Raw genomic sequence first — 15,323 nt, forward strand, 5'->3', positions numbered from 1 at the left:
CCTACCCGGAAGGTAGGGGGGGTGGGGTGGGGAGCAGAAAGTAGAGGACGCCAGGGCCCCCGAGAGACCCCGCGTCAGAGCAAAAATTGTTTGTGCTCCGGAACAGTCAGCTCAGCGGAAGCCGCGACGGGGGCGGGTCACGTGCGGCGGTGGCGGCGCAGCTGGCGGGGGAGCCGGGCTGGGACAAGGGCCGGGCCGGGCGGGGGTGGCGCGGGGCGGCGGCTCTCGCAGCCGAAGGTGGAACCGGCTGACTCTGGGCGCTGGGAGCGAGCGGCTCCCCGAGCCCGGAGCGAGGGAGGCGCGCTAGTTATGGAGGGACCGGTGTGGGAGCCAGGGCGCTCGGAGCTCCGCGTGGTGCGGCACGGGCGGGACGAGGAATCGTGGGGGGGCGGGGGCAGGGACACGGAAGCGGGCTCCCTGGGCGAGAGCGGAACCGACGTGGAGGCTGCGCGGGCGTCTGAACCCCAAGAATGGAGGCGCTGCTCTTGTAGTCGCCGGCCTTGTTTTCTTCTTGAACGCAAATCCCGGAACGACCGGAACCGCCATCCCCGCCTGCGTCCCAGGGGCGCCCCATTACGCATGGGGGAGGGTGCGTCCCGCGGGGCTACTCCGAGGGGGGATCCGTGAGGCCGAGGCCGGGGAGGGCTGCGAGGTGGCTCGCGGGTGTGCGAGTCGGAGCGGGGCTGCACACCACACAAACAGCCTCCCCTTCCCCAGGAAGAGCGGGCTAGGGAAGACGCGGGCTAGCTCTGGGGGCTCCCCAGGACTGTGGGAGCCAGGCAGGGACCGCAAAGCGGGAGGGGGTGCTGCAGAGAAACCATCGGCTCCCCCTGGAAGACATTGGTGGCCTGGTGGCCGGTGGTGAACGGTCTCACGCTTCCCCAAAGTGGCGCGCGCTACTCCAGCGTGGGAGGGAAAGGACACAAACTTGGCCATCTGCCAGAACCCTTGAGGACGCCTGACTTTGGTGTCCCCCCCGCCCCCCGCAGTGGCCCGAAATGTACTCTCCCTCCCATAGTCCACGAGCTTCAAGTCCGAGGCCTGGAAAAGTAGGGTCGCGTGGTCTGGCCTCGGATGGGAAACCCACCCACGTTATTCTCAGGTGCCACGCGGGGAAGGCGCGGAACAGTTTTCTTGCAAAGTTTCCCGCCCCTCACCCCAGTCGAGGAAGGGCGGCTCTTCCGGAGGTGGGGGCGGGGAACGGCCTCGGAGCAGGGAGTGGTGCTAGTTCCTCTTCCTCGCGATCGCTCGGGCAGCCGGCGCGTTCGCGTCCCCAGACGCTGCACCCCAGTTTGCTGCAACGTCTGCTCGGAGTCGCGGCAGCGGGTGCTGCGCGGAGTCTAGAACGACGCGAGACGCCATTTGCATCCCCCCTCCCTCCTGCAGGTTGGCGGGGGCGGCGGTGTCGCCCGCCGCGGAAGCGTATTCCTGGCAGTGACACTGATTAGATGCTGTGTCGATACGTGCACAGAATTGGGGTGGGCCTTCACCTCTCCTCTGCGTGCACACTTTCTGTTGGAAAAGTTGCGGTTTTTTTTTTTCTCCCCTTCTCGCCGCACAGCTGCTGTCTCCAGGGCGGAATTAGGCGACCACGTTTGCTCAGCCCGCAGGAGAGAGAATCGCGCCGGCGCCGGAGGCCGCCGGGCCCGGGCCGCGAAAATCCAGCCCTGGCTTTGCGTCGAGCTGCTGAGTGCCGCGCTTACGCGCGCGGGGCCAGCCGGGGCCTCGTTTCCATCTGCCCCTTTTGCCTCCGTGTTAAGTTCGCCGGGGAAAACCCAACGATCCGTGCAGAGCCCCTCAGAGGAGAGTCCCCGCCCCACCCCACCCCCAGCCCGATCCCGACCGATGGAAAAAATGACAGTATAGGTTAGAACAGGCTGCCCGCGAGTATTAATGCGGGCGGCCTCCGTTCCCGGTGCTTGGGGAGGATGGGCGCTTCGCCAGGAAACCGCCGAAGGAGGAGCCATGAGGGCCGCCTGCCTCTTCCCGGGCTAGAAAACGTGGATTCTCAGAGGAACCAGACAAATGTGGTCAGACAGCTGCAGGAACTTACCCCATCTAAATACAGGTTGCCCATGTATATTCCAACCAAGATCATTTTTGTTTCAATCTAATACACGTTGAGTCCATTAGAAATACTGTGAGAACTGGTCAAACGGTAGATAGGAAACTTGCTCTTTGCCTGGTGTTACATATATGCTCAGGAGGTGCGAGGCTGAGCACTACCGGCGCAGCCAGTCTGTGTCCTCAGGAGACAGGGTCCCCTTTGCGTTCCACCTTTAAGGACCTTAATAGAACGCGAAGAGAGGATTTATTTTAGTTGTAGTTTCTATTTGGGGGTTGCTTAATCCTTGCAAACTCCTGCCTGGGGTTGTCGGTAGTTAGTAGTAGATGGTCCTGCGTTTTGGCTTTTACAGTCCACGTTTTTCTCTTGGCTTTTTCTTTTCCTGTGTACACGCTGCTGGGTGCGGGGAGGGGGCTGCCCAGACGTGTGCTGCTGCCGCCGCCCTCAGGCTCTTACTTGCGCACCACGCGGCCTCGGAGGAGGGGAAATGTGAACTCTCCGGGTGGCGCTCGAGAACTGGAATTCTGATATAGGACTGCGGGTTTGTTCCGGAGGCTGGCTGGGAGCGGCTTGTAGGGGCCGGAGGCTGTGAAGGGGAAGCCCCAGAGGTGACCCTGAGGCTTCAGGAGCAAACCTGGAGGCGCCCGTGTTCTTTGTCTTTCTCGGGGCTGGCAGCTTGGCACGCATAGTCCGATAAGAATCTACTGAGAGCTAGAGCGCACTGCCAGCACATTTCAGTGATTAGGCAAACGCCGGTAGCCACTTAAGGCAAAGGCCATTTGCGTTGTCTTTGAAAAGGAAAAGGCAGCCTCACCTAATGAATTATGGGTGACCCTGGAGAGGCCAAGCAGGGGAGGCCGAGGCCTCCTTAGGCTGTTATTCGCCGCAACTCCTCCCCTTTGTGCCAGAGTCCCCATTTCGAAGGTAATGGGAAGCGTTTTGAAATTAGAAGTCTGACGGATTCTGTCTACAGAAGTGGTATTTGCATCTGTGCGTCAGTAAAATGTGGCCCGCCAGCAGCCCAGGGACAAGGCCTGCCATACGCCAACCCTGGACCAGTGTTAGACCAAAGTACATCCCAGAGGACATGGCTTTTGGCCAACTCCTCGGAGAACTGATTTAAAGAAGTGGCCTTCAGCCATCAAAAAAGGTGGCCTGGAAGAGTAGGCTGGAGGTCCTGGAAACCAGCGCTCTTCCCCAGGGCTGCAGGGAGACAGTGGGTAATGTTGCCTGAGCCCTGACGGAACTTGCCATTAATCCAGTCTAAATGAGCACCATTAAAGAGGACTCTCCCTCCTATCCACCACCACACACACAAGCCTTTACTGGAAGATCTAGTGGAGACAGTTTGAGGGCATTTGGCCTTCACTTTTCAGTGGCCATACAATAGTGTCCTTTCCACCCTGCCAAGACCACTGGCTCCATGTAAACCTCCAGGAACTTTAACCTGGACCTTGTTCTTTACTCCCTCCCCATCCAAAGGGAGTACCAGATTATAGTAACAAGCGCATGTAGTATTGTACTGGAGGCAGCGTTCTAAGCGCCTTATGTATGGAGGCACGTTATCCTCAGAACAACCCTATGAGGTAGATACTAGTATTGGCCTTGTTTTACACATGAGGACTCTGAGGTTCCGAACTGTTAAGCGGTTTGCCCAAAGCCGCACAGCTTGGGATAGGGCCTGATTAACCAGAGGGAGAGAGCAGGCTGTGTTGTCTCTCTTGCGTTTTGTAATGAAAGTGAGCGGTTTGGGAGGTGTTTCGAGAGGACTGCCTGGACCCCAACCTTCCAAAGGAAAATATGAAGAGATCAGAAGGCCCAACATTTGACCTTTATTTTGCAAAACAAAGGTCTGTAGAGTTGTACGGAGGCATGTTACTGTGGCTCCTCCGCGGCAAGGAAGAGGTCAGGGAAGGCAGTGCAAAGGCCCCCCTGGCCCACCTAGCCGCATAGCATCCGGCGGTCACGTCCGCCGGAGGTGACTGGGGACTGGGGACAGCCGATTGCCGAGGAACTCCTTATCGCCTAGTGTCAGTGCTCCCGGGTGCCGGAGCTAAACGTCCGCTTGCGGGGGCGGCTGGTTCACACCAGTCCCCTGGCTCCCGACGCGCCCCAGGGCTCCTCCGGCGGAGCTGGCTAGATGCCCGGCGGCGGCTCCGAAGCTCCGGGCTCCCCGCCGCTTGCCCCGCTAGCCCGAGGCATGGAGCCCCACGGCCCAGGATTGGAGAGCCCAGTTCCTCAGTCCAGGTTGGGACTGCTGGTTCCGGGTTGCTCACGATCACTCTCCCCTCAACACCAGTCCTGCCGGGGCGCGCGCGCAGACACACAAACACAAACGGCTTCCAAGCGCGCAGCCCGCCTCCCGGGCCTCCGCTTTTCCTTCCTCCTCCCCGCTCGGGCGCTTTGGAAGCCCGTGGCGGTTGTGTGCTGCGCCAGGGAAGAGTCCGGGTCGGGGAGACCGCCCGCCCCTCTTCCCCCCAAGGTCTGCACGCACGCTAGTACCCTTGGGAAGCACAGTCAGGCTTGTGGGTTCCCATCTTCCCGAGAAGTGACGGCTGCTGGCGAGGACCTGTTCGCTCCGTGTTTCGCAATGGCCCGGGGATCATAGGAGAGGGCCGGGCGGTGGGGCCTGCGCGTGGATGAGGGTGGCGGTAAATCCCCTCTCCCGCGAAGGTGGCTGAACCTTGCCGCTAGTAGGGGTCTACCCTGCTTGTCTTGCATTGGCCGCAGCTTGACTCCCCTGCGTGCCGCGGGCCGGTGTGGGTGTCCCCACTCCCTCAGGCCTTTACTTTAAGCTCGCGAAACCCCATGGATCCGCAGCTGGGCTGGGCAGCGCAGACGCCCAGCTGCCCTCGCCAACCCGGGACCCGGAGGGGGCCAGGCTGGCCTGGGGGCTGGGCGGCCCGGCTGCACTTGCCGGTGTTGAGAGAGGCTCTGTGAGCCCGAGCTGGCCGCCGAGCCGAGGGAGAGAGCGCATCAGTCCGTGCGCCTCCAGGCAGAACACACGCCTTTCCCGGAACCTTGAAACCCAGGGGAGCCGCTGCCATCTTCGCGTGACGAGCAGCGAGACGCCGGTGATTAAGTGTTTCTTTCCGGCTCTCTCCCCAGGTTGCGGCTCTCCTCCTTTCCACAGGGCTGGAAGAATAAAAACCTGGGGAAAACCCACACACAACTGCGCTCTGGTCTCGATCGCCATGTAAGCACTGGTTTCCTAGGGTGCACCCACGCGGGGCGCTCCCTGCCCCCCTACTCCACGCCTGGCCGGGGGTCGAGAGCTGCATGCCTCGGTTTCCATCCGCTCTAGCTCAAATCTCGGAGTTTAATGGGGAGGTGGCACACATTGCTGAAGCCACCCGACCCCCATTCTCCTTACGCCCCCCCCCCACACCATGGGGATTAAACCTAAACACATGAATCCCCCACCCACACCCGGGACTAATCCAGCCGCGCCTCCTGGGATTAACTCGGCTCACAGGTCCATAAAACACTTCCGGCACGGCCAGAGGGTCCGTCTGCAGAAACACTTTAAAATTGTCCTCCCGGGTCTGGAGTCGGAATTGACTGGGTGGAGGGAAGTGAGTAAACAGTTGTAAGAGACAATCCGTGAGGTTTGCAGGCTGTGGAAAGAGCTGCCTAAAATATGGGCTGTCGGGGCTGCCTCCGGCAGGAGGGTGGCCCGGGTCCTAGCAGACAGATCCCAGAAAAGAATGCAATATATTCTAAATGACATTGACCTGGAGGAAGGAGGGTGTAGGCAAGAGCAGGCAGGCTTCACCTGGCTTCTGGCTCCAGTTCAGTGAGGAAGACTAGCTTCCAGAAATTTGTGGGGGCGAGTGGCCAGTCTCTTCATCTGTAAAATCAGAACAGTAACACCTACTCTGCCCCCCTCGGATGGGTTTCTGAGGACCAAAATGTGAAGGCACTTTGTAAATGCCGCTCAACCCTTCCGCTTCACTGTGGTCAATGTTCGGTCTCTCTTAGGTAGAAAAACCAGTGACTTGCTGATTAGAAAACAAAGTAAAAATCAGCCCTTTCTCAAATCTACGCAACAATGTTTGAGATAAAGGGAACCCAAAAGCAACCTAATATTTTTAACCTTCTTTTACATCATTTCAAGGTAAGTTTCTGAAGTAATGAGACAATCTTTGAAATGTTCTAAGAAAAATCTGTCAAAAACTGGGGGTTAGTGGGGAAGAAAGGGGGGCTTTAAATTGAGTCAAATCACATTTTTAAGAATAAGGCCGGGCGCGGTGGTTCACGCTTGTAATCATAGCACTTTGGGAGGCGAGGCGGGTGGATCACCTGAGGTCAGGATTTCGAGACCAGCCTGGCCAACATGGCGAAACCCCGTCTCTACTAAAAATACAAAAAGAAAGAAAGAAAGAAAAAACCGGAAGAAGAAGAATATAAATTCATAGTAGCTTCCTGGCTATATCCCCTTCTGTTAGTCTGGAGAGGAGATGCCCGTTGGTAGCCACTCCCCCAGTCCCAGGACCGAAGGCGGTCTTGACTCAGGCTTGGTCTGCTAGGTACAAGGTGGTGGTGGCGTCTGGGATGGGGACAGTGAAGAAAGGCGATCATTCTGCTTTAAATGAACATCAGAAGACCCAGGCCTGCTACGGCGTCTTGAAGGCCTGTAGTTGTTAAAACTGTGTGGGAAGGGGTGCCTCCTGACCTCCTTCCCCGCAGATGGGCTCACGCAGCGTGACCGGCCCCAGGTGGTGCCCAGGCGCGCTGGGGATGGAGGCCCAGGCTGCGCGTTCACCCTGCCTCGCAGCTAGCGAGCAGGGGCCTCCGGCTGGACCGCCCACCGGCTTTCCTCTCCTCCCTTCCCTGGCTTTGGGGCCTTGGACCAGGGTTAACCCTGGTCCCGCCTCCACGCCGCTGCCCCTCGTACAGCGCCCTCCCCGCCCTGGCTCCCGGCCCAGATACCGAGGCCTCCCTCGCCCCGCAGCCTCGGTTCTTCCCCCTCGTGATTCATTTAGCAGCGGTGCAGAAAGCCTGTTTACCTCCGCAGCCCTGGGCGACTCGATCTGCGTAAAAAGCCCCAACGCCAGCGCCGACCAGTAGGGGGGGATTGTCCTATAGATTATTTCTCCTGGTTTTTGTTTTTGTTTTTTTAAAACCAGAAGGCTTGGTTGAAGAGGGGGTGGGGTGGCGTGTTGCTGCTGTTTTTTAAAACACCGTATTTGAAAGAGAAACAAAAGCCACACAAAAGCTGTTTAGGAGGTACCAAGACTGTTTTTACATATAAAAAGTGCAGCGAATACCAAGGGGCCCCCAACAGTGATAAACTAAATGGTTGGCCGATTTCGACAATTAGCAGTTAATCTGTTATCTGCGATCAGCAAACAAGTTTTGAGGCTCGAAGGACACCGAATTCCTGTTCCAGTCGACAGCGTTGTACTCGAATCCGTTGAGCACATCAGATGCTCCCGGTTTCTCCTAGAGCGAATCCAGCTTTAGCAAACATGGGTTTCCCAGGTTGGAGGACTGACTTGAGCCAGAGAAAATTCTTGGGCAGCTGAGGAGCTTCTGCCTGCATCGCCCCTCGAGCCCGAGCTCGTCTGGTTCAGATTTCTCCAAATTGGTTTTCGTCCCCTGATTTCGCGGACCTCCTAATTTTGGACGTAGTAGGCCTCCGATAGATGTGTATGCACTGAATGGCAGAAACTAAAGTGAGGCCCTCGGCCTGGAAGACGGCCTGACGCACGGCCTCACCCTTGGAACCCCATTCGGGTTCCCAGAGCCCCCGGGCCGCCGCAGCCTGCGCGCAGCTTCGCCCTGCGCGGGCCAGGGCGGGCGGGGGAGGCCAGGAGGCACGAAGCGCCTGGAGCCTGCACGATGATAAATATTGCGCAGACAGCCCATAAATAATTTGCATTATGTTCAGCTGACAACGCGGGGCGATTAATTTTAATAGCTACATATTTGCCTGGGCTGCTGCTTTCGTAGGCCCTGTAATGAAAGGCGAGAGGCCGCCCTGGCTCCGTGCTCGCGGTCCAGGAAGGCAGCCGGGGGTGCGGGAAGGCCCGATGTGGCGTCTCTTCCAGGCAGCCCCCCGGGGAGCCCCTTCCCCTGGGACCCCCTCTCGCCCTCCGTGCCTTGTAGAGGTGAGGTGTGCGCGCACCGCCGGAGCACCCCCGAGGCCTCGAGCAACAGGAGCCACCATAATGACACTGCACATTTGTCTGTGTGGGGAGAGCCACTTGTGGACTGGGAGACCCTCCACGTGGCTTTGTGCCCCACCCGGACCAAGTCCGGAGTTTCAGGTTCCACTTAGGCTGGGAGGGGGGTGTTTGCCGCCGCCAGTTCGCCAGTGGGCCCAAGCTCGGCCGAGGCTTCTCCGCCCTCCCGGCAGAGGCAAGAAACAAAACAAAGCCCGGCTGCCCACGCGTCCTCTCCGCGCGTGTAGGGTCCTGATTTCTCCCTCCTAGGAGCTGCCCGGCGCTCCGCGGAAGGCCCCCCTAAAATGCTTCCTGAGCTCCTCTATGCAAAGGACCGCACATATAAAGGACGGAAGAAAGGGTCTGGAGGAGCTCTTTAAAAGAGGGGGCAGGGAAGGAAGCGCAGCGAGGAAGGACGCGGCCGCCGCGGTCCCGTGGTGGCCGGGTGCGCGCGTGTGCGTGTCTGTGTGTGCGTTCCGATGACAAAGCCCCGCCGCCGCCAGCAAGCTCCTGGCTGCCAGAGCTCTGGTGGGGGAGGGGAAAGGGAGGAGAGGCGACAGCGCTAGCGTAGGTAGCGGGGAATCGAAGCTTCCCAGGAGAAAGAGTTCATTCATGAGCTGTAGGAGGCCTCCCGGCCCGGCCAGGTGGAGCCTCCTGAAGCCAACACCTGTGTATTTTCCTTTTTTTGAAACAGGCGAGCCCATCGATCATTACCATATTTTAATTGCCTTTCGTAAAGGTCATCTCTAATTATGGGTTGCAAGGAGGGTTGGCCAGGAGTCCGTGGCCCTTTATTATCTGTGTGGGTGTCGCCGCAGAGACAATGCGCCCAGCTCTTATCGAAATGCCAATCCGAGGGTGTCCGTGCGCGCCTGCGAGGCGGTCACGACGTGCTGGATCCACGCAGACCAAGCTGCGTGCACAATAAAAGCCGAGCAGGCGGCGGAGGGCCGCGCAGACCCACGGGTTTTCTTTTTAGAAACAGTGGTGCGAAGAGACTTGACAATAATAACACGCAGCAGGATTAAATCAGGGCGGGAATAAGAAAATGTATTTTCGTTTCTAGAACCGCGGACTGTGTTTAACCCATCCGATCCTTCCCTCCCCAGAGCGTTTTGTGCCCACGTGGAGTTTTGCGCAGGGACAGGTGCCGGGCACAGAGTGGCCTGGGACTGCCCAATGACGTTCCAGGGCAGACACGTTATGTTCATATTAATCTCTTCCCTTAATTCAGCATGGTTGTCAGTTACAGTGACGTGAAACATCCTTAACGATGTCTGTTTTACGGGAAACAATACCTGGCTAGTTGAAAAGGAGAAAGCAAATGTTGAGGTTTTTTAACTTTTGAAAGTCTCCATTTCCTTAGTTTTTATCACTTTCAGAAACCCTTGTGGCAAAAGCTTATTTTAACTTTCTCCGAGGGAGAAGAGCAGTGGAGAAGGTAGATGGAGGGTCAGGGGTTCTTGGGAGGATATTTTGAACATGGAGGGAGGTGGAGATCAGTGAAGAGCTGTGGGTCAGGGGTGGTCAGCAGCCAGTCTGAACTTGATTTTCTCCAAGGAGCCTGGCACTTCTGAGCCACGATGCTGTTTCTGGGAGTCCAGCCTGACAAAGCCAGAGGCTGGGGTCAGGAGCCTCGGAGAGTTGGAGAGTTTTGTACTGGTCCTGCTTCCTGCCTGCCCCCACACCTGGCCTCCTGGCCTCACCAGCAGCCAGCTCTGCCCTGAGGAAGGCAGAGCCAGATGACTGGTCCAACCCCCCAGAGACCGCCTGGCTTTCTCCTCCCCTGTAATCACAACCAGATGCACTTAAGCGCCTTTCATCAGAGGAAGCCCAAAGCCCTTTAACAGGCTTCAATAAAAGCCTTTCGAGGGCCTAACCAGCCTGCTCAGTGTTGGGGCCCCTGTGCCCATTTCCCAGCTGAGCCAGCCTGGGGCTGCAGTCAGGGTCTAGCCTCTACCCTGGGGCCCCAGAAGCCAACGAAATCTACTCAATTAAGGCAGCCTCTCCAAGCAGGTAGGGTGCCAAGATTCCTGCCAGGTGTGTGGGTGCAGACCTCGGTAACAGGAGGAAAGAAAGGCATGGGAAGAAAGCCAGCAGCTAATGCCTATCTTAAGGAAGGACAAGAAGGAGCAGCCTGTGAGAAGGAACTAGAGGGGCTAGGAAATAGAGCCGGGGTGAAGGGGCAGTGATGATGGAGATATTCAGAAAGGCTCCCATGGTACTGCCACCAACCCAAATTCAGAGGTCAGAGCTGCTGTCCCACTGTGTTGCAATCTGTCTCCCTTACTAAACTGTGAACTCCCCAAGGGGAGGGACTATCTTATTCACCTCTGCAGGCCCAGCCCGGGACCTGGCACAAAATAAGTAATCAAAATGGGAGATCACAAGCTGTGATGGAAAACTCTGAATCAAGACACATCTAGGCTTAAGATGGGAGCTCTGCCCCCAGTGGTTGTGTGGCCTATCTGAGCCTCAGTTTCCTTATCTGCAAAATGGGTATGAGAATGCCTACATCAAAAGATTGGAGAAAGATTCAATGAAGTAGTTGCAGGTGAAGTACCAGGAAGATGATAATAAAGTTTTCAATAAATACTGTGCCCCAGCTGGGTGTGGTGGCTCGGGCCTGTAATCCCAGCTACTCTGGAGGCAGAGGTGGGAGGATCGCTTGAGCCCAGGAGGTCGAGGCTGCAGTGAGTTGAGATTGTGCCATTAAGTGACAGAGTGAGACTCTCTCTCAAACAAAACAAAGCAAAACTAGACAGATAGATAGATAGATAGATAGATAGATAGATAGATAGATAGATAGATAGAGAGATAGATAATCTCATGCCCTTGCTCTGGAAGGAGTGAAGAGAGGATTTGGGCTGATATTGTTTGAATTGTAAGTAGGAAGGTTTGTGTTACACCCTAGCTAGGCACAGGTCTGGACTGGGATTTGGATCAGAAGAAGGAATTGCTTCTAAACTGTGTGAATTGAAGCCACAGGACCCCACTGCACTGTCCAAAAGGGCAAGTAGCCCCAAAGCTGTGAACTTGGGAAGACATGCCAGCCTTGGTCTCAGGCTCTGGGGAAGGGGCAGGTCCTAGACCCTTGGACTCTCCTGCACAGGGCTGGTTGTGGCCGGGACCTAGTTGTGCACTGCGGGCCAGGCTGCTGGAGATGAGTGGCTGGCAGATAATCCCAGTTGGTGCTGGCTTTCTGTGGTCAAGAGGAGAACTGCCCCTTCAGCCTTGACCTCTGCTCCAGTAATCATGGCTGTATTTTATATTTGGCGGGTTCATCCTCTGGCATTTGGCAGGGCCGGGAGGGGAAGGGGGGTTGCCTGCGTCTCTTTGCTGTTCCTTCTGGTCTGCTCAGTAGCTCCCTACCTCTCACCCCCCACCCCACCCCACACAATGTAGCCTGGTTTTCTCCCCATTGCAAGCTACTTGATCATTTCTGCCTGTTCCCTGGCTGCTCTGCTTGTTTGAGAGTAGGGGTAAGACCTGGGCTCTCCCCATTCTCCTCCTCGGTCCATCACATTCCAGATGTCTTGCAGCCCCTCCTCTGGTCTCCCTGAGCTTGGCACTTCCCCAGGAGGGCAGCCTGAGGGTCAGGGTCCGTGGGCCGCCTAGGCATCAGGGGCCTGTGAGTGCCTGGCTCAGAGAAGGAGGAAAGGGTGGGGGACAGAGGCCAGCTGCACTGCTGCCCATTCCTAGCTTTGTGAATGGAAGCTCATGCATTTGGTGTGTGACACAAGTCTGGTAGTTGGGGTCAGAATGAAAAGGTGTGGGATTTGTGGGGGAATTGGGAAGAAACGGAAGTAAGCTAATACTTCTTGCATAATTCTTCCCTCCCTATCCTTGAGATGAGCACCTTCCAGGAGAGGCAAGAAAAACATGAGAGAAAAGAAGACAAGAGAAGGGAGAGCAAAGCCAGCCTGGTGGAAATGCTTTGCCCCTCTCCTTTCCTGCCTAGGGAACTGGCTCCCTTGTGCAGCCAATGTAGGTCAGGAGGGGACAACAGTTAGGGTCCTTTGCCCAGATCTTTCAGGGAAAATGTGAGATCAGATTTGAGGAAGACACAGGTCACTGTCCTACAGGGATTTCAGAAAGAACAAGACATTGTGTTATTAAAGGTGAGGGATTTGGGTTATGATCAGAAATTTCCTTAAAAAAAACAAAATTCCTGCCCATCAAACTTTTGTTTTTAACCCAGTTCACCTTCTTCCATGGATTTAGCAATATGTTATGAAATTGATCTCCCCTATAGCATGTCAGCTGCAAGGGAGCTCAGAAGCAATTTAATTCTGCTCCTGGAATCTGTGGGTCCAGAATTTGGTGGAAAGACTCAACAGCTGGAGGCTGGAAGCATCCGGAGGCATCTTCACTTGCATGTCTGGCTGTTGGCTGGGACCTCAGCCGTGTCCCATAGCATGACCACACTGTTCTCCATGTGGCATGGGCTTCCTCACAGTATAGTGCCTTCGCCTTAAGGGTAGTAGGACTTTAAGTTACAAATCGGCATCTCAGGGCTCCAGAAAACCGGCATTGCAGTAAATAAGGTGGAAGCTGCATCACCTTCCCCCGCCCCAAGACGGAGTCTTGCTCTGTTGCCCAGGCTGGAGTGCAGTGGCGCCATCTCAGCTCACTGCAACCTCCGCCTTCCGGGTTCAAGCGATTCTCCTGCCTCAGCCTCCTGAGTAGCTGGGATTACAGGCACACACCACGATGCCTGGCTAATTTTTGTATTCTTAGTAGAGACGAGGTTTCAGCATGTTGGTCAGGCTGGTCTCAAACTCCTGACCTCAGGTGATCTGCCCGCCTCGGCCTCCCAAAGTGCTGGGATTACAGGTGTGAGCCACCATGCCCAGCCGGCTGCATCACCTTTTCTAATCCACCCTTGAAGTCTACATTCATTGGTTGTGATTGTGATCACAAACCCACCCAGATTCAAGGGGAAGGGACAGAGACCCTACTTCTCACATGGGAGGAGTGTCAAAGAACTTGTGTCCATGGCGGGGTGGGGGTGGGAGGTGGGAAAGTGGTAGGGGAAGCCATACCAGGTACCTTTGAGAGCTAAGCTTAATTAGCAGTGGCTCTAAACTAGTCTACATTGTAATAGGGGTTGCTACCCTCAAGAGGCCTCATAAATTATATGGGGAGCAGGGGGACTCAGCTAAAATTAGGCCATGGTAAAAGTAATAGAGCCTATAAAGCAAATATGGATTTTAGGAAAAATAGAAAATATATCGAGACAGCTGTCTCTATGATCTTGTCCAGTGTGGGAAGGACTGAGGGAGAACTGAGTGGTGGGATCAGATGGGTTCCAGGCTCTTCTGCATTGAAAGGGAAGCAGGTAAAAGATTAGCATTCTATCGGCCGCCATCCTTAGCCTACTGTCTTGGGGAAGATCTGGTAATCCTTCATCGCTCCCAACAACATTATTTTCACTATTGCCTTACAAGCCACCTCCCCCTCTACCACCAGTGTACAGCTATCTTTATGTGGTACAAAGCTAGGAATGTAGTCAATGCATTTCCTGAAGTGTGTATGGAAAAAAAAATTAATACTTACTATTTGTGCCCTCCCCGAGGTGTGGTTTTAAATATCCAGCATGGATGGTGTTGTGACTGAAAGGGCCTGGGTACATCTCTAGGGCCCCAGGTTCCCATTATCCTTGTCTCTAACCCCTGAATGGAGAGTTTGACTTCTAATTTCATGCTAGGGGTTTCACAGGCAACATAATTGTATTTGCCTCTGCCTTTGATCTGCTATTTGATCTGCTATTTTATTGTGGTTCGACTAGGAGACAGAGATAGAAACGTGGTGGAAAACATGATTTCGTTTTGCTTGGGAATTGGCAGTTATTATTTTCTGTGGCTCCCTTAACATGACACATCTTCGCTAAATCCAAAATCTCATCATTTTCCCATTTTTGAAAATCCAAAAGGCATGTGTACCCTCTGGCCTGCTTTCCTCTTCCCTCCTGAAGATTTCATTTTCAGCAAGACTTTGGGGGCATGACGTTCAGATTTTAGATCTCAATGCAGATTGGAGCCCTGAATTAGTGTAATACACCTGAGTGAACTCTGCCACACCTGCCCCTTTCCTGACCTCAGCCCGACTTCCCAGAATGTATCTGGTTCACCCTAGCCTCCCTTGAGGTGATTTTGGGTCTGCAGGGCCAACTCCTATCCTGGGAGTTGCAAACAAAGAAACCCAGATCCAGCAGGTGGGTCAGAACTAAGCGACATTCAGGGGGTGGCCCTTGAAATAAGCTGGCTTCTCAGGCAGGGTCACTGTATTACATTGTACAGTTTGTGTACTGCACAAAGGCCCCCAGCCAAAACATAGACTAGGCTACTGGCAACTCTGTTCTCAGGGCAAAGGAGAAAGAGATTCTGTCTCTGATCCAGAAGAAAAGAGAAGGTGACACAGGACAGACAGGTTAAAAGGGTCTCTTGGGAGCACAATGGATCAGCCTAAGACTGGGCCAAGCCAGTGTTGACCCAGCATGTTGGCGCAGTAGGCCTATATACACCCTCTTTGTTTTGTTACTTCTCATCTGCAGGTACTGGTTCCTAAGTTATTGGGTCCCTCCTAGGCTTTATTTGGAGTATGGGTGGGAGAAGGACAGGAGTGTCACCCTACTTATGTGTCTTGTTTAGCCAGCAAGGTGGGATTTTGTTTTTTGTTTCATAAATCAAAGGGAGTTTCTTTGATTTATGAATATGAAGATTTTAAGGCATGCTGTTCACTGCAGACCGTTATGTACTTAGCGTAGGTGTTTGAGTGTAAGACCCTAACAGGGCTGGGTGCGATGGCTCACGCCTGTAATTCCAGCACTTTGGGAGGCCGAGGCAGGCGGATCACCTGAGGTTGGGAGTTCGAGACCAGCCTGACCAACATGGTGAAACCCCCGTCTCTACCAAAAATACAAAATTAGTTGCGCGTGGTGGTGCATGCTTGTAATCCTAGCTACTCAGGAGGCTGAGGCAGGAGAATCTCTTGAACCCGGAAGGCGGAGGTTGTGGTGAGCCGAGATCGCGCCATTGCACTCCAGCCTGGGCAACAAGAGCGAAACTCCGTCTCAAAAAAAAAAAAAA

The 15,323-nt window shown here is 55.2% G+C and overlaps 1 protein-coding gene across 4 annotated transcripts in view; it reads left to right on the top strand.

Annotated features, from left to right (window-relative positions):
- BCOR (BCL6 corepressor) overlaps positions 1-15,323 on the top strand; it is a 129,686-nt gene that overhangs the window by 454 nt on the left and 113,909 nt on the right. The window lies entirely within an intron of this gene.

Source organism: Piliocolobus tephrosceles, chromosome 12 (assembly GCF_002776525.5).
Source record: "Piliocolobus tephrosceles isolate RC106 chromosome 12, ASM277652v3, whole genome shotgun sequence".
Classification (NCBI taxonomy): domain Eukaryota; kingdom Metazoa; phylum Chordata; class Mammalia; order Primates; family Cercopithecidae; genus Piliocolobus; species Piliocolobus tephrosceles.